At 45.2% G+C, this 23,961-nt stretch overlaps 2 long non-coding RNA genes across 11 annotated transcripts in view; both read right to left on the bottom strand.

Moving 5' to 3' along the window:
- LOC126997582 (uncharacterized) overlaps positions 1-23,961 on the bottom strand; it is a 135,228-nt gene that overhangs the window by 26,232 nt on the left and 85,035 nt on the right. The gene's annotated exons all lie outside the window — the stretch shown is intronic.
- On the bottom strand, positions 12,165-14,106 carry LOC126997580 (uncharacterized). 9 transcript variants are annotated; one of them, XR_007752200.1, is made up of 3 exons: positions 13,963-14,106; positions 13,437-13,572; positions 12,165-13,233 (listed from the first exon to the last, which is right to left on the bottom strand). It is a non-coding gene; the product is annotated as an uncharacterized LOC126997580 (long non-coding RNA). The 9 variants fall into 9 exon arrangements; XR_007752198.1 differs by having other exon boundaries at positions 13,505-13,572; XR_007752199.1 differs by lacking the exons at positions 13,437-13,572; positions 13,963-14,106 and adding exons at positions 13,301-13,413; positions 13,871-13,900.

Raw genomic sequence — 23,961 nt, 5'->3', positions numbered from 1 at the left:
AGAAAGGGTTAAACAATTTATTTTATATTTTGCATCCGGCACCATAAACGCAACGAAGGAAGACAGGATGACCAAAGACAGATACCCCCGCAAGTTAGTAGTCAGGGTAAGCGGAAAAGTGTCAGAAAATGTATGTTTTAGACTCACCTATCTAATCTGAAATCCTCACCCTCTCTCTCACCGCGGTAAAGGCAGCCACCACCTTCCTCCACTGCTGAGGGAGGCGAGGTTGTCTTCAGCTGCGGCCGATGTGTCACGCTACTCGTTGACATGTTGACGCACGTAGCCCGGCTCTTCATTAGTAATATGTTAGAGGAATGTTAATTTTGCTATGAACCGACGCAATAATTTATGATCATTCAGAGTACCTCACTTTAAAGTATGTTAATGAATTAGTGCCAATATTATTCAATGATGTTATAATTGCGATATATCATAAATAAACATGGCATACATTACCCGCTTCAATGTATATACAGCTACTTCTAAAAGTTTCAGGAGCAATAATATATCGCCGTGAAAAGTCTACACAAATAAAGAGTAAATATCTGAGAAAAAACACTCGCTAACACAAAGTTGAACAATTTGCACGGGCATTTCACCTGATGAAAAAAAGGCTCGAAATTTACAATGGAAAGGAAAAATACGACTTAGGAGTGTGAACAGAGACAATTCACATAAATAATTACATTTATAAAAGTGTATATTTTTTCACACTGGTATAATAATTGCAAACAATATTTTCAATTCAGTGGAAAACGGTCAAGGGTGGCGGTGGGCAAAGGGAGCGGCAGCTGCCAGCTAATCAGTGAGTGAAATGAATGGCTCTCGTGGGTCATGAATCCCACTCATTTAATTACTTTGACCAACTGAAAGACCCAAGACCATATGCTGCTCCTAACCCTGTACGTCGATTGTATGAGACAAGTGCAGCACATGAGTAGCAAGAACAATCTTCCTTCATCTGTATTTCCTCCTGCCTACGACTTGAACTCTTTGAAGAGGAGGGTATCAGGACACTTATCCTCCCGAAATTGACCCCTCTTTCGGCCACCTCTTTTAATTATTTTTAGGAACAGCGAGTAGCGGGCTTTTTCTTTTATTATTGTTTCCTTTTTTTATGCCCTTGAGATGTCTCCGTTGTTGTAAAAAAAAAAAAATAGAGCCCTGTGTCATCTACCGGCGAGAGCATAGGGCGAATAAACCACCAGTGCCCTGAACACCAGCCTAAACTTATTGTGAAGCTTACATGTCTTCATAATGTACTTCAGCAATGGTTGCAAAGATTTACGTACATATAAGACTTAGGTCATCTTTGATTGCATATTTTCGTGTGTGCCAACTCAGTGTAAAACTCGTAATAAAGAGTTATATATATATTTATAAACCGGAAACGTAGAAGCACTGGACGATGCACTGAAGGCAAGAAGCTTCGGCAGTGACCTCTAAAAATCTAAAAGCAAATAAACTGCAAAAAAATAAAAATAAAAGAGGATCGTTTATTTAAATATTATGTTGATTTTTAATGTAATAGGAAACATGCATTATTTTTTTAATCTTTACGTTAAGCTTAACAATACACTGCCATGCACGGAATACTCTCTTCCCTACACTCTCCTGCTCCCACCACCGCCACAGCACCGCCCACCCCGCACGCCCCAACGCACACACACACACACACACACACACACACACACACACACACACGCGCGCACGCCCCAACACACACACACACACACACACACACACACACACACACACACACACACACACACGCACGCCCCAACACCGACACAAGCACCGCCACAATTAAAAAAAAACAACGTCAATACGCCAAGCCAAACGAAGCGGGCCGTGGGTATAATCGGACAGCAATGGAGAGAGAGAGGGGGAGAAAGAGAGATAATAAAAAAGAAATACCATAAACAATAGCCCACGAACGCGCCATAGATTCCGAGCCCCAAAATATTAATCCCGCTCCTGCCCGAGGCCACAGCGGCAGCGCGCCCGCAAGGAATGAGCGCTGGTAGGCCGAGAGGCTTTATAGGTTCATCGATTCCCGGCGTCACATTCATAACCGGCGGGGTAGAGGAGGGCTGGGGAAGAGAGGGGGCGGGAGAAGGGATTAGGAAGGGGTATGGATGGTATGGATGGATAAGTTAGGAGGGATAGAGGAGGAGGGGGCATGTGGTGTGTTTAGGAAGGGGTCTGAGTGGATAGCAGGGTCAATAGTGGTAAGGGGATTTGTGGAGAGAACAGGGGAACTGGATAAAGGAAGTGTGAGGTGGAAGAGAGGAGAGCGGGTGGGTAAATAAGAGTTGGGCCAGAGAGAAAATAGACTGAAAATAGAGATATCGACAGAAAACAGAGAGGGAGAACGACAGGAGGTGAATAGAAGGGGTGCGGGGCTGGAAGAGGCGACTATAGGCTGAAAAAGGACAGAGAAGGGAAGAGTGGTAGTTAAGAGGGAGAATGAGGTGGATAGGAGGGGGTTCAGGGATAGATGGAGTGCAGGAAGGTAGAAAAAAAAAAGAGGGACAGGGGAGAAGCAGTGGATAAGAAAGGGGAAAGCAGTGGATAGGAAAGAGGGTAGGACTCGGTGGGATGTGGGTGGCTGGAGAAGGGATGGAGGAGGCAGGGAGAAGGTGGTTACGAAGAAGTATGAGGTGGACATGAAGAACGAAGGCGAGTGGAGAGTGGACAGAGTTTATAGAAGTAGTGGATAGGAAGAGGGCGAGGGAGGATAGTATGAGAGGGATGCATCGGATGGGCAGAGAAGGTCAGGAGGGGATAGAGAGTAGAGGGCTCGGAGGTGAGTGAGAGAAAGGAGGAAAGGGATGCAGGTGGATGGGTAGAGAAGGTAAGGAGGGGGTATGGGGCAGAGGGCTCGGAGGTGAGTGAGAGAGAAGAGGAAAGGGATGCAGGTGGATGGGTAGAGAAAGTAAGGAGGGGGTAGAGGAGGCTTATAGTGGAGGAGAGATGGGGGTGGGGGGTTCGGAGACGGGCGGGTGGGAGCCAATCACAGCACACAGGAGGGGTAAACAACGGCCCTGATGAACGCCGGCCCCTCCGTCACGGCCCAACGCCCTCGGCTGCCAGAGTGAGTTTCCGTCTGCCACGTATATTCTTTCTTTGGGTTATGGTTAGGTGTGTGTGTGTGTGTGTGTGTGTGTGTGTGTGTGTGTGTGTAATAAATAGATAGATAAATAGATATAGATAAATGGATAGACACATAGATAGATAGATAGATATAGATAGCTACAGATAGATAAATAGATAAGAAGGTAGATATAGAAAAAAATAGATATAGATAGATAAAGACAGAAAACAACAAAACCAGCTGTATAAGTGTGCCTAAAACTGCTTTCCACCTTCCTCTGTGTTAACCTTATCATTAAGACTTCATAATAGTTACAGGAAAACAATTACTATGCCAACAAATCAAAACCAAATCATCGCAAGCGACTAACACATCCACGGAGCGCTCAGAGTGTAAGAGAAGATAAATATGCTTTCTCGCTCCCTCGTGCCGGCTGCTAACATGACGTCCCTTGATCCCGGCGGCCGGCAATCATTTCCGACATGTAATTGGCAGGTTGTCCTCTTGGCAGTCCTGATTGGCCGGAATATCACCCTTGAAGTGACCCAAGTGTAATGTATTGGTCGGCCGGCACAGCAATAGTCACTGCATGTATATTGGCGTCGGCGGTGGCTGTGATGATAACGGTGGTCGGTAATTGTAAACTCTGACCCACGCAACTCAGGCTGTTATTACTTAAGTGACGCTGATGTTATAATGGGTTAACGAACGTCAGAACCACTAAGAGCTAACACTCATTTTTCCCTAATTCCGGTAATTCTATACGCGTGATATACTTTCCACAAAGGCGCTGCAAATCATGCCGTTATTACCCGAGTGACGTTGCTGTTATAATGGGTTAACGAGCGTCGCCACCACTAAGAACTAACACTCATTTTTAATTCCTCTTGGTAGCGCCTCGCGTGATTTTCTTACCACAGAGGCGCCCGTAATCAGGTAGTTATTAGCTATTCAAGTGACGCGATGCTCTATGCTGTTGTTATAATAGATCAACGAACCTCAGAAACACTAAGAACTAACACTCATTTTCCTCCTACAAAGGATGGTTAGAGTAGGTAGGGATGGGGTAGGAGAGGTGTCAAGGGCAGAGGGCTAGGAGGAGGGAGGGAGATAGGAGACTGATGCATGTGGATGAGTAGAGAAGGTCAGGATGGGATAGAGAGTGTAGAGGGCTCGGTGGTGGGTGAGTGAGATAGGAGGAGAGGGATGCAGGTGGATGGGTAGAGAAGGTCAGGATGGGATAGAGAGTGTAGAGGGCTCGGTGGTGGGTGAGTGAGATAGGAGGAGAGGGATGCAGGTGGATGGGTAGAGAAGGTAACAAGTCGATTTAACTACCCGAGTGACGTGGTGCTTTACCCTGCTCTTAGAATAGATCAACGTAAGAGCCTCTAAAAACTAACACTGACTTTTCCTTTATCCCAGTAGCACTATACACGCGATTTCCTCTCCACAAAGGCGCTGTAAGTACCCACCCAAGCGACGTAGCGTTTAATGTTGCACTAAGAATGAACCTCCGTTATAACCAGTACGATCCAACTCTTATTCATCCCTCGAATCCCGTTAGAAGACGCGCTGGAGTTCCTTACCACGGAGACGCTTTACAATGGCCATAAGAGAGTTACATTTATTCTTCCTGGAGGACTGAATGGCTTCCTGGGACAAAAGAACTATTGTATTAGGCAGCAGAAGGTTGGCTCGAGATGGGGGACGCATTAACGTGTGGCTAATGTAGAGCTTCCGGGGCCGCCACCAGGTATAGGGGCGCCGGTTCTAATTTTTGAGGGCCTGGGAGTGAACAGGTGAGGCGGGACACGTGAGGCAGGTAGGTGAGACATGTGGGAGGTGAGGCATTGAGGTGAGTGTAAGGTGAGGAAGGTATGAGGTAAGTTATATGAAGCAGCTGCGAGGTGAGCCAAGGTGTGAGGTGAGATAGGTGGGCTAAGTGGGACACGTGAGACAGGTAGGTGAAACATGTGGGAGGTGAGTGTAAAGTGAGGGAGATATGAGGTAAGTTGTATGAGGCAGCTGAGAGGTGGTGAGCCAAGGTGTGAGGTGAGGTAAGTCAGGAACAGAAGGCACAGGAGCAAATTGTTATGAGGTCGCTAAGTCACGGTGGTTGCTGGTGAAGGCGGTGACGGTGGTGGTGGTGCTGTTACTCCTAAAGAACCAGGCAGTACCAGTGTTCCCTCCCTCCCCCAAACAGACACACATCCCTTCCCCACGCCCCAGAACACTCACCATCCTCTTCTGCCACTCTCACGTTCACTTCCCCGGACCTACATCACGGCTCCCTCCCCGCGATCGTCACCTCTTCCTATCAGGTTAACAGCCCCTCCGCACCAACAAGCCTTCGCCGCAGCCTCCATATATAATACTGTTATCACGCCCCACTCCGCACGGGCAGGGGATGGATGACGCCCTGTGTGTGTGTGTGTGTGTGTGTGTGTGTGTGTGTGTGTGTGTGTGTGTTTACGTACACACACACACACACACACACACACACACACACACTCACACACACAAGCACACACGTCGCAAAACCATCCAATTAAGAATAAGTACTGTCAGGCCCAACATGACGGGTGAGTGCACGGCAGCGGCGGCCTCGTCCAGACGGAGGAGTGGATGCGGGTAATTTGGTCACCTGTGGCACGGGCGGGCAGGTGGGGAAGGCGACGAGGGGTGCGCCAAGCTTCCGGCCGCGCACCGCTCCCCTCGGCCCCAATGAGAAGGATACGAAGGTGAGTAGAACGCGCAGACTAATTGTACTGTGATGAGCGACGGCAACGTGGGAGCATAAGTGGCAGAATTGTGGAGATGAAAAAGACAAGACAAGGGAAATAAAATAAAAAAGGAAAGTTGTCAGGTAAAAAGACGTGCAAGGAAGGAACACTTAAACGTGGGAAGATAAGTGGCAGAATTGTGAGGATGAAAAAGACAAGACAAGGGAAATAAAAGAAAAAAGGAAAGTTGTCAGGTAAAAATACGTGCAAGGAAGGAACACTTAAACGTGGTAAGATAAGTGGCAGAACCGTGGGGATGAAGAGGATGATGAAAAATTAAACAAAAGACAAAAGAAAAGGGAAAACAAAGTGAAAAGATGTGCAATGAAGTAACACACTGGAGAACAGGGATAAAGGGAGCGATTTTCGGGAGAGGGAAGGGAGAGTAAGTGTCGGTAAACAGTTTAATTTTTTTTTCAAGTGGGTCACAAGGAATTGGCAAACACATCTTAATCTTCTTACAAACGGAGTCCTTAGCTTCAGGGAACACTTATAAGACACCATTAATGACCAAGCTGATAATGACCTCACTAATGCATATCCAAGAAAAGGTTTGCGTATTATACAAAGGTAATAAACGATAAACGACGAGAGAGAGAGAGAGAGAGAGAGAGAGAGAGAGAGAGAGAGTCATGTTTTGGGCTCGCGTGGTCCTTCCTAGTCTCTCATTAAACTAACATTATGCGGTCGCCTCGCCTGACCCTGGATTATCTCATTCTCTATCTCTCTCTCTCTCTCTCTCTCTCTCTCTCTCTCTCTTCGTCCCCCTCTTCCCCCGCCTCGCTCCCCTTCCCTTCTCCCATTCCCCGTCCCTCAGCCGTCATATTAGTCCCCTTCTCCAATGCCCCGTCCCCTTCCGTTGCTTATTAGGCCCATTACTTCCCCTCACCCCTCCCCTTACACTCACGCACACGCACACACACGCACACATAGACCCCCTGCCCCGACACACACACACATGGTCATTCCTTATTCATGCACGAAAAGTTGTTCCCTCTCGCTCTCCATTGCTATATATCTTAGTTTGTCCCTTTAAATAATCACCATCACCCCCATCATAGCCACAATCATATACTCCACCATAACCACAACCAGAATCACTCCCTTTGCGCCTCCCCTTCCCTAACTCTCCCTTTCCAAATCAACGCCTAAGGGTCTTTGCCAAAATATTACAACTGGTTTTTTTTTCATCCTAATACTTCACCTGTTTAAATTTTGTCTCTTATTTTTTTTCTTCTTCTTTCCTGGTTGTTTATTCCTTCCCTTGCAACTTTCTTTTTTTTCTTTTCTTTGTTAGCTTTTTTCCTCTTCCTGTAAAATCTTCGTGACACATTTTCTTCCAATAGTATTTTTCCTCTCCTCTTTTTTTTTTTTTTCCTGCCTCTTTCTCTCTCTCTCTCTTTCACCCACTCCTTTCATGTTGGAGGCGACTTAACTTCAGCGTTGATCTCTCTCTCTCTCTCTCTCTCTCTCTCTCTCTCTCTCTCTCTCTCTCTCTCTCTCTCTCTCTCTCTCTCTCTCTCTCTCTCTCTCTCTCTCTCTCATTCTTATTTTTCCTACGCTTCTTAATAGAGAGACTTTTCCTTTCTTTGCTGTCCCCCCCCCTCCCTCCTATCCCCCCCTACTGCCCCTCACCCCCCAATTAAAAGTTGACGGTGAAGAAAGTTTGGCGACACTCCACTCACGACAGAAAGGACGAGAAATATTCATCCTACGATTCCTATGTAAACTTATTTTTCAAGAGTTCCAGGACTTTGCGTGGGGGTGGGGTGGGGGAGGAGTAGGGTGGGGAGGGGAAGTATCTGTGTGTGGGGGAGAGGCATTTGTTTGTGTGTGTTTTTCTGTGTTTGTGTGTATGTGTGCCTTTAAAGATTGGATAGAAATCGTAACATAGAGGAAAGACAGATGGAGAGGACAATGGAGATAGGAAAAGGAGGCTGAGAGGAAAAGGAGGCTGAGAGGAAAAGAAGGCTGAAAAGGAGAAAGAAAAAAAACATGTAGGCATAGAAGAGGAAAGAGAGTGGGAAGGAAAACTGAGTAGGAGAAAACAAACTGTAGGGAATGGCTTTACAAGACGGAGGACTGCAAAGGACGATAGAAAGTGAAAGAGAAACTATGGGAAGATAAAAGTGGTTAGCAAAGGATGGGGAGATGGTGTAGAAAGGGAAAGGGGGAAGGATATTAATGTGGGAAGAACAGCTCAGGAGGAAAATACAAAAAGCCTGTAGGGAAGGTTGAAGAGAAACAGAGAGGACGATAGAAGATATAAGGGAGGCTGTGAAAAGGTAAAAGGAAGGAGGGGAGGAATGGATGGAGAGAACGTGTTAGAAGGGAAAGGGGGAGGGATATAGATGTGGGAAGATCAGCTCCGGGGAGAGGAAAAAGAGTCTGTAGGGAGAGGATGGGGAGAAACAGATTTGTGGAAGGAGGGGGCCGCCGGGAAGACAAACGGGGGAGCGGCAGCGGCGGCGACCATTAAGAGGCGCTCAGGTGTTTCTCAGGTGAACCGCGATTGTGCCGGGGAGGTGAAAGACGACGTGTGTGTGTGTGTGTGTGTGTGTGTGTGTGTGAGAGAGAGAGAGAGAGAGAGAGAGAGAGAAGAAGAAAAAAAAAGAGGCGAATACCATACCCCCCCCTCACACGCCAAACACGTGACCATATTCCACCATCCGATCCAACATGACATACGCATCTACTAAAACCAACAAACGCAAAAGAACGCCACATGCTCACGTGTCCAATTTTGCAATGACACATACATTACCGTCGTGTTGATTCTAATTACACAGAGCAAGCTGCCAATCTAAATTCTACATACAAACAACGAGAATCATCACTGAACCACAAGTACTGCTGGATGCTTGTATGAATACGTGTATCATTGTTACGTGAATAATTCCTGTAATGCCGCTCACAAATTTACTTCATGATCCGTGGAAAGTGACCCCCGGCGTCCCTCAATGCAAGCTCTCTTTTTTTTTCTTTTTTTTGCAATAAGAGGAAGTAGACCGACGAAAAATCAAAGAAAATGAGAGACGTTTCACACTGCTCCATTAAAGAGAACAACAAGTGCCAAAAAGAGACATCAAAACTAAGGTGAGGTCATTGATATTCTCCACTTAGAAGTTTACGTCTCTCTCTCTCTCTCTCTCTCTCTCTCTCTCTCTCTCTCTCTCTCTCTCTCTCTCTCTCTCTCTCTCTCTCTCTCTCTCTCTCTCTCCCGGTAAAGTTACTCGTCCTGTAAAAGTTCCGTTAAAACCTTCCTCCGATCCTCAACAGTTCCCTCGACACAGTGGGCGGCGCTTCCCGTCTCCCCCTCATCCCACGTCGCTTCATGACCTCCACCGCCTCAATGCCTTACACCCGCGTCCATTACAGCCACACCTCGCCTACCTGGAAGCTTTGTGTCTGGGGCTATTCATGCAGGGCAGCTTTCACGGCCTGAGCAAGGAGCGAGCACGGTGCGGGCCTCTCTGCCTTGCTCTCGCGGCCCTCACGACAACGCATACCGCAGCCTAGAAAAATGCTGGCCTTACCCCCGCCCTCATCACCCCTAACTCGGGAAAAATCTTCGACCTAATGGACCGCCTCAGGATCCTTAAGAAAACTGTTGACTTAAGTGAGCGACGAAAACTCTTGCCAGGGTCGGGGCTCCGGACACAGCTGCCGCTCCGCTTGCTTCTTGCTCGGCAACCTGCTACCGCCTGAGAGATTTAAAGCAGCAGTTTGTCCGTTTAATGAGCATATCAATATCCCTGCTTATTCAGTATTCATTTATTAATATTTTTATCGTTACTTTTAATACCTTTAATTACCACTGAAGTATTTTATTGTTTTTTTATAACGTCGAGACCTCCACTGAAAGCCTCATGACAGCAGGAGTATTGTTGGGAAAAGAAATTATTTGCATTCCGTAGTGTTAGGATGATATTTTGTGTGACTAAAGGGACATGCCAAGCAGGGTTGGATCAAATACTATTTTTTTATAAGTCAAATACAAATACAAATACTTTTGTTCGGGATTCCAAAAATACAAATACAAATACAAATACTTCTATTCCTGAATCTAAAAATGTAAATAAAAATACAAATACTCCTATTCCAGATTTCAAAGATACAAATAAAAATACTCCTGAAACTATACAAAAAATATAAAAATACCTTTTTCACAAGTTTACACTTCACATCATAATTGCATTTTATCATCATTAATTCCCGGAAGGTTTCCAGCCCGAGTTTTGCTCGCTTAGGAGTGTAAAAATTGCCGGCCTTACTAAACACCCTCTCAGATGGTGCCGGTAACTAACAGGTTCTTGCCTACCACAAGCTCAAAGGGTCAACGGCGCGGAGATGAGTACCTACCGCAGCCACACACAGCTATTTTTTTTTTACAGCAAAGGAGACAGCACAAGGGCACACAAAAAGGAAACAACAATAAAAAAAGCCCGCTACTTGCTTCTCCTGTAAAGAATCCGAAGAGGTGGCCGAAAGAGCAGTCAACTACGTGAGAAGATAGCGTAAGAAGAATAGCGTATGCACCAGCCTTTAACTTTACCTTCAGTTTTCTTCCTTTGGTGTCATGGCTAAGTGCAATGGTTAACACACATATACTCTCTCTCTCTCTCTCTCTCTCTCTCTCTCTCTCTCTCTCTCTCTCTCTCTCTCTCTCCCCACCCCCCCGCCAAGGTCTTGCAGCGCTTGGAGACCCGAGTCAAGTGATCACTGAAACTGGTCGTCAGTTATTCTCTGTTCTGGTTCTTTTTTTTTTTCTTCAACGTCTTCTGCGTAGTCATCGAAATGGCCGCCTCTGTGTTACGGCTGAGCTTGACTGAAAAAAAAAGGTTCAGGTTTTTTTCAAGGACACACACACACACACACACACACACATACACACACACACACACACACACACACACACACACACACACTTAATCAGGACTGAAACGCGTATTCCCACTCTTTCCTCACCCCGGCTAGTCTCTCTCTCTCTCTCTCTCTCTCTCTCTCTCTCTCTCTCTCTCTCTCTCTCTCTCTCTCTCTCTCTCTCTCTCTCTCTCTCTCTCTCTCTCTCTCTCTCTCTCCTCTTCTCTCCTCTCTCTCTCCCTCTCTCTCTGTAAAGTACGTAACAATAGAAAGCGCAGAATGAGTTTTAAACGCTCGACGAAGTTTAAGAAATGTGCCGTAAGGTTGTGACGGAAACTGAAGTGCTAAAAGGTGCCGCCTCGCTAGCTACTGCGTACTACTTGCTGCTATACTGTTATCATCATTATTGAGCACCGTGAATGGGGTATACCCGGAAGAGTACAAATATCAGTAGTTATACAAAGTCTCTTACTCTGCCACATTGAAGACACAGATAATCAAAAGGATAAAGATTGGGGAGCAGCGACGTAGCGATCTTTTTTTTTCTGTATCCTCTTATTTTGGCCCTTGAGCTTTCTGTCTTCTGTGTTAAAAAAAGAAAGAAAAAAAGAAAAGAAAACTGGCAAGTCCTTACCTCATCGATTTCCATTTTTTTTTAGCAAACTCTTTATCATTGTTAGCTACCATTTATTTTTATTTTTTTTACTTGACGCTTTTCTTCGTTATATTTTTTGGCTGTAGAGGGGGAGGGGGGGGAACCATTATACTCCAAATTCTTCCTATTACTCTGTCCTACCTCCCCCCTCCCTCCCTCCCTCTTCTTGCCTCCCTGCCCCCGTCCTTCCCTTCCAGCTCAAGGTCGGACCGGAACTAAGGACTACACAATGAAAAAAAAAATTGTGTCAGGAAAACGTATAGGTAGAACTGACCATGACTGATGACGGAGTAGATAAGTAAACAAATAAATAAGATGAACAAATAAGATAAACAAATAAACAAATTAAAGATATAGAGATAGAACTTATTTTTATTTATACGGATTTTTTTATTTATTTATCTACTTTTGTCCTTGAGCTGCTTCCTTAACTGCAAAAAGAAAAAAAAAGATGGATAGATAAACATAATGACAGATAGCCATGCAGATAAATAGATAAAGAGTCAGACAAATACATGTTCGATCGTTAGATGATTTGATTGTTAGTTAGTTAATAGGTAGTCCAATAGTACCCTTGTATAGTACCCTTAGTTAGATAGGTAGTTTAATAGTCAGACAGTTTGAATTAGTTAGTTAGCTCGTTAATTTTACTGTATTCTGTATTTGTTTATTTATTTTTTTGGATTATTTTTTGTTTGTTTTATTTTATTTTGGTGTTTTTCTTTTTCTTTTTGTTTCTTTTTCCTTTTCTTTTCTTTATCTTTTTCTTTGTTTTCTTGCTGTTGTTTTTCTTTTTTGATGTTCTTTTATTTCATATCATCCTCTTGTTGATGTTCATTGGTCTGGGTGAGCCGCTTTCCTCCCAGAAGAGACCCACCCATAATTTTGGTGATGTTAGTTAGGGGCCGAAAGGTGGATGATGTTTCTTATATTTTTCTTCTCTTGGTGTGTTTTTCTTCTTGTTTTTCTTTTCCGATGTTTTTTTCTGTTCTTTTTCTTCTTCTTTTTTTCTCCGTGATTTTTAATGTTCTTTTATTTCATATCATCCTCTTGTTGATGTTCTTCGTTGGTCTGGGTGAGCCGCTTTCCTCCCAGAAGAGACCCACCCATAATTTTGGTGATGTTAGTTTGGGGCCGAATGGTGGATGATGTTTCTTTGTATGTTACTTTTCTTGATGTTGTTCTGTTATTGCTGTTACTTTTCTTTTGCGATGTTTTTTTGCTTTTTTTTTCCCCTATTTTTTGGTGTTCTTTTCTATATCATCCCTCTTTGATGTTCTTTGGTCTGGATGAGCCTCTTTCTCCCCAGAAAAGACCCACCCATAATTTTGGTGATGTTAGTTTGGGGCCGAATGGTGGATGATGTTTCTTTGTATGTTACTTTTCTTGACGTTGTTCTGTTATTGTTGTTGCTTTTCTTTTGCGATGTTTTTTCTCTTTTTCCCATTTTTTTGGTGTTCCTTTCTATATCATCCCTTTTTGATGTTCTTTGGTCTGGATGAGCCTCTTTCTCCCCAGAAAAGACTCACCCATAATTTTGGAGATGTTAGGGCCTGAAGGTGGATGATCTGTGTTTTTTATTTTATTTTCTTGATGTTTTATTTCTATATTTTCCTTTTTCTGGTGTTCCTTTTTATTTTCCTTTTCTTTGGTGTTCCCATCACGTGGATTGTCTACGACATCTAACGAGCACCACAAGCCCCGGTTTATTGTTCGGAGTTTGCTCTCCTAGGCAGACTGCCTACCACGGCTGACGAGCTCCACCTGCCCGGGTTTATTGTTCGGAGTTTGCTCTCCTAGGCAGACTGCCTACCACGGCTGACGAGCTCCACCTGCCCGGGTTTATTGTTCGGAGTTTGCTCTCCTAGGCAGACGCCTACCACGGCTGACGAGCTCCACCTGCCCGGGTTTATTGTTCGGAGTTTGCTCTCCTAGGTGTATTACCTATGACGGCTCACGAGCCCAACCTGCCCGGGTTTATTGTTCGGAGTTTGCTCTCCTAGGTGTATTACCTATGACGGTTCACGAGCCCAACCTGCCCGGGTTTATTGTTCGGAGTTTGCTCTCCTAGGTGTATTACCTATGACGGTTCACGAGCCCAACCTGCCCGGGTTTATTGTTCGGAGTTTGCTCTCCTAGGTGAATTGCCTACCACGGCTAACGAACCTCACCTGCCCGGGTTTTTTAATCGGAGTTTGCTCTCCTAGGTGAACTGCTCACGCTAACGACCTCCACCTGCCCGGGTTTCTAATCGGAGTTTGCTCTCCTAGATGAATTGCTTTCGCTAACGACCTCCACCTGCCCGGGTTTGTAATTGGAGTTTGCTCTCCTAGGTGAACTGCTCACGCTAACGACCTCCACCTGCCCGGTTTTGTAATCGGAGTTTGCTCTCCTAGATGAACTGCTTTCGCTAACGACCTCCATCTGCCCGGGTTTATTGTTCGGAGTTTGCTCTCCTAGGTGTATTACCTATGACGGCTCACGAGCCCAACCTGCCCGGGTTTATTGTTCGGAGTTTGCTCTCCTAGGTGAATTGCCTACCAAAGGGTAACGAACCTCACCTGCCCGGGTTTGTTGTTCGGAGTTTGCTCTCCTAGGCAGATTGCCTACCACGGCTAACGAGCCCCACCTGCCCGGCGTTGTAGCCGAAAGATCCCCGGCACCTCCGTCGGGGTCCCGATGGACGCCGAGGCGCCCTGCCGGGAGCCCTCCAGTCCTGCCATGCTCGCCTGGGAGACCTTGGGCTCGCTGGCGCTCCACCGCCCCGCCGATTCGAATAGGGCGGATGCAAGAACTCGCTTCTTAAAACTACCAGACTGGATTATAAAATTAATCATAAATGCCGTAAAGGCGCCGGTCACCGCGTTTATCGGTTCTTGGATGAAGGACCGATGGGCCTCGGGGACGCGCACAAGCATCATAAGGAATCCTCGCCGCGGCTTCCGGCGCAGCATCCTTTTCCCTTTTCTTTCTTACTTCCAATTTTTCTTTTTAATTATATTTTCTTTCACTGAGTGACTGATTGATTGATTTTACATAGTAAGAATTGGTTCACCAATTAACGTCTTTCAGGTACATTGCATTCACACACCTGCTGAGGGAGAACACCAGTGAGCGTTTTGACTCACGAGGACGGCCACTAAAGTTTCCTAACATTTGTATTGGGCTGCCACTTCTCTTTAGTCGTCTGTTCCTCTATTTTTCTCTTCTTTATTTCATTCTATTTCTCCCTTTCTTTCATCCTTGCTCTCTCATTGCCAAGGTTTATGTCCTCGTGCAGTCATAAGTGGAAAGGAAAATGGAGAACGTTCCAAAGTGACATAATATTAGGTTTGTTTTCCCATTTACTCTTCAGTGAAAACAGAACGGCGCTCTATTACAATAATTGTCACCATTAATGTCGCGCGTCTGAGTGGAACCTATTGATGGCTCGGCCTTTGATGGCGCCGCGGCAATCAGTGAGGGAGGCGACGTGAGACTCCACCTTGCGAGGCCCTGCTAGGCTGCTGCGAGGGGCTGCGGCGCTGACGGCTGATACTCTGGCGCAACATGCAAAGGATGGAAATGTCCTCATGAACCCTAACCATAGATGTGTCTGGGCCTGTATGGCAAAAACGAGAACTAGTAACAGTGAGGTTAAAATGATAGAAAATAAGGTAAATAAAGTTATGAGTGAAAAGTTCAGTAAGGGAAGCAGGTAAAGATAAAGGGACCAATTGTATGCAGGGTTTGTTTACGGTGAAAAACGGATGGATTTTAGCAGAATGAAAAAAATAATAGGAATCAATCAATAAAACAACAAACACTACAGGATTAACGCAAAGAGGAAAGCTAAACGCGCTACCAGGTTTTAATAGCAGAAAAGAAAAAGAAAAAAAAACGAGAATGAAACCACAAGACCCAGAGTAAAAAAAATCAACAAAACGCGATAAACAAAAACCGAAACAAAATTTAAACCACAGACGTGAAGATAACGACTAAACACACACGGCCGGGTTTTATTGGCGAAGGTTTAATTAAGAGGCGTCGCGTGTCCCTCAATCTGGCCCAATAAACAGATCAAACGGGCCACCTCCACGCCCTCTGTTGGCCGCCGTCTGATGGGCCACGCTCGATGGGCTCCGAAGGGTCCATTTGGTAACCTGTCAGTCACTCACCACCACGAGACTCTCCTATCACCTCACCTCAGAGCACGACCCCACCATGACTCACCTTGCTGCCATCACACCTTCTCACCTCTACCATCCTACCATGATTTCTGCCGCCACGACCAGGAGACACACCTATGACCTTACACCTTACACCTTACCTTACACCTTACTTTAAACCTATGACCTTACACTGAAGCGAAGCCATCCCCTGAAGGGTTGGTCATAGGAGTGGTGGATAGGGGAAGGGATGGTGATAGGACTGATGGATAGGGGAAGGCATATTGAAGGGCTGGTGGATAGGGGAAGGGATAGTGAAGAGCTGGTGGATAGGGGAGGGATAATTAAGGGACTGGTGGATAGGGGAAGGGATTGTCTCCTCCTCAACATCTCCGTCCCCCATTTTCATCTTCCCTCCACCTCCCATCTTCACCTTCCCATCACTCCCTCGTCAAAACGCGTCGTCAGGCTCCCATCGTTATCAGTTGCCTCTCTACACAATGCACTCTGCCTACATACGATAGCAAAGAAAAATACGACTGCGTGGAATATACTAATTATGCCATCCTGAAACTCTACCCTGGCGCCTTTCCTCTGACGGCAAACATTTATCCGGGTTTGAATTATGAAGGATGTTGTGCTGGTGTTTGCATGCGGCCTAACCCCCCCCCCCCCATCTCTCTCTCTCTCTCTCTCTCTCTCTCTCTCTCTCTCTCTCTCTCTCTCTCTCTCTCTCTCTCTCTCTCTCTCTCTCTCTCTCTCTCTCTCTCTCTCTCTCACACTGGCTGACCTCCACATAGCCTTTCATATTCCATTGCGCGCTCTGAAGTTTATTTTTTTCTGGCGATCTCTCAGACAATAAACATTCAATAAGGTCACATGAAGATCAGACTGGATTTTTAACTCCTTAATGACTCAGCGTTTATTACGACACCTCTCCTCCCGAAATCGACCTTTCTTTTGGCCACTTTTCTGAACTCTTTTTGTAGGCACAGTGTTTGGGGGTCTTTTTTTCCTTATTATTTATTTTTTGCCCTTGAGCTGCTTCCTATGCTGTGAAAAAGGAAAATAAAGAACCGTGTGCCGCTGTTCTCACGCGCAACAACCTCCATACGGCAACTTTTTTATATTTTTCCGGTGGCGAGGTAACGTTCATCGCCTCTGCGGCTGTGTGACGATTTGTTTTGTGGGCAATAGTTATACGGGAGGAAGGAGGTGGAGCGTTCACCTGATAAATTGGTTCAATAACTTACTTCTTTTTATTCTTTATCCCGCCCGTTCGTGGCGAGATGACAGCGACACCCGCGGCCTTTAAAGGTAACAGGGCGACAGCAACAAAAGACGGAAATTTCTGTTTCGTAACTGTTATTGGGATTTTCGCTGACGATATACACCAAGCAACCTTTCTTTTTTGTTATATATTGTCCTGATTAATCTAATACGCGTGGCCAAGCAGACGCACTGACAAATATTGACTGATAAAGAAACACAAACAGGCCAACCGTCAGATATACAAACGACTGACGGATGGGCTGGCGGGCAAAAAGGAACCTCTAGTCATGCTCATCCTTCTACGACGCCAATCCAGCCCATGACATGATCGATAAAACACAAACACACCAACCGACAGACATACAACAAACAGGCTGACGGATGGAGTGGCGGGCCAAAAGATATCTCAATTCATGCTCATCCCCCAACATTACTATCTCAACCCATGACGACCACTTCAGCCCTTAACATAACTAACCCAGAAAGCACCCCTGAACCCTTGATCCCGTACCCTAAGAACACCCAAACACGACCCTCCAGCCCGCCACAGATGAGTTATGTGGTCGTGCAGCTCCATAGTCGCCGGGATAATTAGTTTTAATGTTGTAACCTGTGAGTAAAGACGATCTCATTAGGAAGTTTTCGCCCGACACCTGGCCGGGGGGAGGCGACGCTCAAAGCTCACCTGGTAATTAGAGCGCGACAGGGGTCCCTCGTACCTGGTGGCCTGCGGGGCAACGAAGGGAAGGAGAGGAGGAAAGGGAAGCGTGGGAACAGAGTAGAGGAGGAGGAGGAGACAGAAGGAAGAGTAGTCGATAAAATTGAAAGAAGAGAAAAAGAGGGAAATGGAGAGCGCAAGAAATATGAGCAAAGGAGAGTAGGAAAGGAAGGCGTGGGGAAAAAAAAGTAGAGGAAGAGGAGGAGACAGAAGGAAGAGTTGCTGAAAACATTGAAAGGAGAGAGAAAAAGGGAAAAGGAGAGCGCGAGAAATATGAGAGAAGGGGAGTAGGATAGGAAGGCGTGGGAAAAAAGTAGAGGAAGAGGAGGAGAAAGAAAGAAGAGTAGCCGAGAACATTGAAGATGAAACAAAAGGAAAATACTAGGAAAGAAGACGGCGGGAAAATTTAGCGAAGAAACATGTAGGAAAAGGAAACTGCTTTACATCATGGAGAACTAACTAACTAACTAACGTCTCTCTCTCTCTCTCTCTCTCTCTCTCTCTCTCTCTCTCTCTCTCTCTCTCTCTCTCTCTCTCTCTCTCTCTCTCTCTCTCTCTCTCTCTCTCTCTCTCTCTCTCTCTCATCCCGACCAATCTGTCTCCGTTATCTCCTTTACCTTTCCTTTATTGACCTCCTCGCTGACCTCATCTCTCCGGAACTTCTATATCCCCTTCACGAGCGGCCTTTCCTTCCCCCTTCCCTCCCTCTGCTCCTGCGCCCTTCCAGTCCCTCTCCACCTCTTCCCCCTTGGCCTCCTGTCCCTCTCCGCCCTTCCACTCCCTCCCCTCCCGTTCCTCTCGGCCCTTCCAATCCCATGAAGCAATGAGTGACTGAGAGCAGGAAATTAGGGCATCGGATTTCGGACAATCGGCTGAACCGCATCGGAAGGAGAGGATTACGAAAGGCCAACACAGACACTGCCTCGCTTGACCCCTTCCTCTCCCCTCTCCTCCGCTTCCCCCTACCCACTCTCTACCCCCGTGCACAGTCCCACTCCCACGTTTACACAAAGTTATATGAAGACTATAGACAAGAGGCGATTCAGTCTATATGTGTTATAATCTTGTGAAAGGTTTAATTTGCTATGCTCTTCTTTTTCTTCCCGACCTTAAAGATATTTGGCCTCCATTTACAACACACACAAACACACATAAAGTAACACAAACGACGACAATGAGAAGATGAACAAGAAGGTTACAGTTGAGATGAGTGTCGAGAGAGCGTGATGTAGACTAATCCTCATTTTAGTTCATTTTTTATTTATTTTTCTTGTTATCTACCATAAATAAATATCCTACCCTTCTCTGCATGTATTTATATACCTACCTACCTATCTACCTATCTGTCTATTTATCCATCTATCTGTCTATCCTGTCTATCACTGTTCTTCTCTTCCTCTCTCCACGCCGCCACTGCCAAGCCTCACGTTCAGTCATCAAAATAAAATAATAGATCCTCGCAATGCACATTTTTCTCTATTACTCTCTCCTTGGTTATATCCAGAATTGTGTGTGTGTGTGTGTGTGTGTGTGTGTGTGTGTGTGTGTGTGTGTGTGTGTGTGTGTGTGTTGTTTTTTACCTCTTCCGTCTGGCATAACGTTTACATGTAGCTTTGCATTTTATTTTTTCCCGTCCGATACTGGGAACACGCTTGCATGTATCTGTTTGAGGGGCTTTAACTATCTCTCGCGTCGTTTTGTTTTCCCGTGACTATGAAACACATCTACTCCTGATAACTTCCGCGTGTGTGTGTGTGTGTGTGTGTGTGTGTGTGTGTGTGTGTGTGTGTGTGTGTGTGTGTGTGGGTGTGGGTGTGTGCGTGCGTGCGTGCGTGCATGGGGAGAGAGCGAGAGATATGAAAACAGACATTAATTTCAGTTACGTATTTTCTTTTTATTCATTAAGTTATCAATTTATATATCCATTTATTTACTCTTTTACCATCATCACTTTTACATTTTAAAAAGTGCATCAGATCGGAAAAAAATAATGGGGTCATTATGTTTTTTGCGTTGGATAAATCTGCATTTTGTTCGGAATTCCAGGGTCATCCTGCAATTTTTTCGCAATAATGTTTCTGCGAACTGATACGTTTTCATTTTTTTATTATATGGTCTTGGATATTCTTTTTTTCCGAGACTAAACGCTCCTCGCAAATTATTTTCAGCGATTTTGATGTTCAGGGAGTTTATGATGCTGTTGTGTTGGTTGTTGTAGTTGACGCTAGTGCTTTTAAATATACTCCGCTTTTGACATTATTTTTTTACCCCAACAATTTTCCTCATTTCTGTAAGCTATTCTAATCTCTTTCTCTCTCTATCTCTCCTTACACTTGCCAAAACACTGAAAAAAACTTGGGTATTTAACGTATGAGAAAAAAAAGAGAAAAAAACATACATTATAAACAGCAATTTTTCTATTTTTTGCAAGCTATTATAATATCTTTCTCTCTCTATCTCTCTTTACACTTGGAAAAACACTGAAAAAAACTTGGGTATTTAACGTATGAGGAAAAGACAAAAAAACACACAATATAAACAGCATTTTTTTTTTTTTTTTTGCTATTATAATATCTTTCTCTCTCTATCTCTCTTTACACTTGGAAAAACACTAAAAAAAAAAACTTGGGTATTTAACGTATGAGGAAAAGACAATGATAAAAACGCATACAATATAAACCCCGACACAGGTGCAGACACTCCTCTTGGCCCTCGAACAAAAGACTTCCGGAAAACACTAAAGAATACAGGTGTCAAAGAAGCTGAGGTATTGTCATTCGTTTCCCCTTCAGGCCAAAGCAAGGAGGCGATGCAAACGGGCCCAGGTGGACGCTAAGGAGCTCTCCATACAAGGATGTGTAGTGAACAATATACTCGCACAACACCTGAGCTTGGACTACACCTGAGTCTACATAACGGAGCATAACGAGTTCGCTCAGGTACAGGTGTGTCTTTCAACCTGACGACTGTTGAGGAAGGGTGATTGCTTTATCTCTCTATATCTATCTATCTATCCATCAATACCTATTTGTCTCTCTCTCTCTCTAACAATAGGTCTAACTCTAGCTCTCTCTCTCTCTCTGTCCATCTACTCATCAGTCACTCTCTCACCAACTCTATCTTTCTATCTATCTATATCACTAACAGTACATTTAAATACAGCTCTCTCTAACTATCCATTTATCTATCATTTTATCTCTATGACAACACGTTTAATTATAGAACTTTCTACTTGTCTTTTAATCAAGGTATCTATCTATCTAACTCTACATTTCACTATGGCTCTCTCTATCTATCCATTCATCAGTCTGTCTATCAATTTCTCTTTCTAACTATGCATCTAACTATAACAGTTCCTGATGCCTACACGTTCTCAGTCTTCCCTATCACAATTAAGCTCTTTCACACTCCCCGACTGCTTTCTGTTCTCTCTCACTCGCCTTGTCCTCCACCTCTGTGTCCACTTCTGTCCACGTCCGTTCTTGCTTTGTCTTCATCTTGTTTGCCTTTGTCCTCCCCCTTGTCTTACGAGGTCTATTTGCATCCTTTTGCTAGCCTCTCTCTCTCTCTCACCACTGGGATTCTCTTCCTGTCCCCTCTTGCTTAATTCTTGATGCGTCTAGCCTACCAGTTCGCAATGTCTCCTCGCTTCCTGTTTGCTTGTCCGCCTGTCTGTCTCTGTGTGTGTGTGTACGTCTCTCTCTGATTTTCTTACTTCTTTCTACGCATCCAACCATGTCTTCACGCCTCCAGACTCCTTTACTCCTCTGCACGACTCCCTTCTCCTTCTCCCTCGCATCTTCCATTCTTTCCATACTCTGTCTTTCTGCACATGACTCAGTAACATCACTACTCTTATTCCTACGTTCTAACACATGTGCTTATAACCATCTTCCATGAGGTACTTAAACACAGGAATAGAAGGAGTAGATGATGAGAGGAAAAATAGCATAATTTCACTCTACTTCCTCTACCACTTGCTTCATAAACCCTAACTTCCTTTCCTAAGAGAGTTCCCCATGAAGGACGTGAAAACAGAAAGAGAAAGATTGGAAAGAGACAAAGGGCGTGAAAAACGTGGAGAGGGAGAAAACTGCATAACTTTCCCCACGAGAACTTTTTCAACCACGGCAGTCCTCGCCTCGCTGTTCGCTTCCCCTTCCCAGCCCGACTTTCCACGATGGCGGAAGTGATAGTCTACGAGCACTGGCGGGTTTGAAGGCAGTAGGGAGTGGAAAGACAGTACAGGTTGTGCCGAAGTAGCCTTAAAGATTGTACTATATAATTCTCCCTTGTCTCAATCCATTGCTCCACTCTTTGCCGGTTATATAGTACTTGTTTTCGTTTTTTTTTTTTACAGCAAAGGAAGCAGTTCAATGGCAAAAATGTAAATAATTGAAAGAAATAAAGCCCGCTAATCATTGTCCCTATAAAAAAGAGTTCAGAATACTGGCCAAAAGAGAGGTCAATTTAGGGAGGAGAGGTGCTTTTTTAGGTACATTCAGATAGGATAAAGCGAAATGATACCATATATAGCACACTCACCCATACCGACACACACCCTGACCCTTCAAGACACAACAGTAGCTCTTGCATACCCTCACCACCGCCCCCATGAAGACAGCCACATCCTCCCCATCCCACTGCACCCACACCCGCACCCACATCCATCCTGACCCCTCCAGACACAACAGCAACTCTCGCACATGAAGACGGCCACATTCTCGCACGCGCCGCACCCACACTGTCCTAGCAAAAACCTCCTTGGTCCCAGCCACGCACACAGGGCCCAAACACCTCCTCCCCGCCCTCGCCCCACCGCCTCCGTCCCTTGCCCCGCCACCGCCGCGCCAGGCCAGGAGTGCCGGGGCGCGAGGAAGGTCTGAAAGCGTGCTTGTAAGGGAATTACGAGATGCCTTTCGCAGGTCGACACATTTTGCACGCACTTCTCTCGGGGTCTTCAACTTCCTTCGGGCTTTTCTCCCTCCCACTCACTCTCTTCTTTTCTTATTTTGCTTCTTTTTCCCCGCCATAATAAGTTCCAATGTGAGTCTCGTCCCTCATAACATACCCACGGCGCTACCTCTCTTTGTCTTATGCCGGAGGTCATCAACATTAACAGGCTTATTCCATGCACTCATATCTACAATAATTCTTTTCCTCACAAGCATTTCATTCAGGTTTCTCCCTCTCTTTCTCTCTTTCGCCTCCTCCTCCTCCTCCTCTCTCTCGCCCCCTTCCTCAGCCTCCAAATGCCTCCCTTTCTTCCGCCTCCTCGTATACCTCCCCATCTCCCTCAACACCAATGCAAATTTTTCTTCTTTCTATTCAGTCTTTTCTCCTCGTCTCCTAGTCCTTCTGCTTCATGTCCCCCTCCTCCTTCCCCTCCCGTTCTCTGCTCCTCCCTCCCTCCCTCTCTATTCTCTACCCCTTCCACCTTCGCCTCCTCTCTCAGTCTCTCCTACTGTTCCTTGCTCTCCTCAACTATTCCCCTCCTCCTACCTCTCTTCTTCTTCCTCCTCCTCCTCCTCCTCTTCCTCCTTCCTTTTTGTCTTCCTCTTGAGACGCATAATGAACAAATGCGAAGTATATTACTATATTGTGTACACGTAAACAAAAGTATCTTAAAATAGTTCACGGGGCTGTCTGGTCATTATTCGTATTCACTTTTTTGTTTACCATACTGGACAGGCTTCTACCTCTACGGCTTCTCAGGTGATCAATATTGCTTTAGTTGACCTTCGCGATGCTTTGAACTCTACGCAAAATTAATGATTTATCGTGTTTGGGTGTAAGTCTATCTATCTATCTCTATCTGTCTATCTTTTTATTTATTTATCTCTTATCCTTCCAACTTGAGGACTGTTTTCAGTGTAATGTTCCTCAAATCCTCGCTTAGACACCTTAAGGCTTGTGTATTAGACAGCTATTCAATAAACACCTCTCATGTCAAAATAAAATTCTCACTCTATAATAACCGTGAAATCTTCACTAATCAAACCCTACAGTGACTTTTTCATCGAGTACTCCTGAACAGCCTTTTTAAACTGTGCGTTACTCATCTTCTCTACCGCCATTAGCACATCGTTGACCTCGACAGGGCGGGGCACTCGGTTAATTTCAGGCAGGTCCTTCACCCCTCAAAAGTGCGGTAACTACAGAACACATCCTCAGGGAGTGTTGAATCGGGGGTTCTTCGCTTCATTAACTCTGCAAGTCCTCCTAACTTACTTACTTCTCCTCCTACTACTACTACTCCTACTCCTTATACTTCTCCGCGTCCTCCTCCTCCTCCTCCTCCTCGTAGTAATGCTGTTAATTCGGATGCAAGTCCACTAAATTTAATTGCCGCACGTTGCCTCCCAAGAAGCCTCATTCCCCTGACATCATACGCATTTTACTCGCACGAATCGTTGTCTATT

This window comes from Eriocheir sinensis, chromosome 12 (genome assembly GCF_024679095.1).
Source record: "Eriocheir sinensis breed Jianghai 21 chromosome 12, ASM2467909v1, whole genome shotgun sequence".
Classification (NCBI taxonomy): domain Eukaryota; kingdom Metazoa; phylum Arthropoda; class Malacostraca; order Decapoda; family Varunidae; genus Eriocheir; species Eriocheir sinensis.
This window is presented reverse-complemented; position numbering and strand designations above follow the sequence as displayed.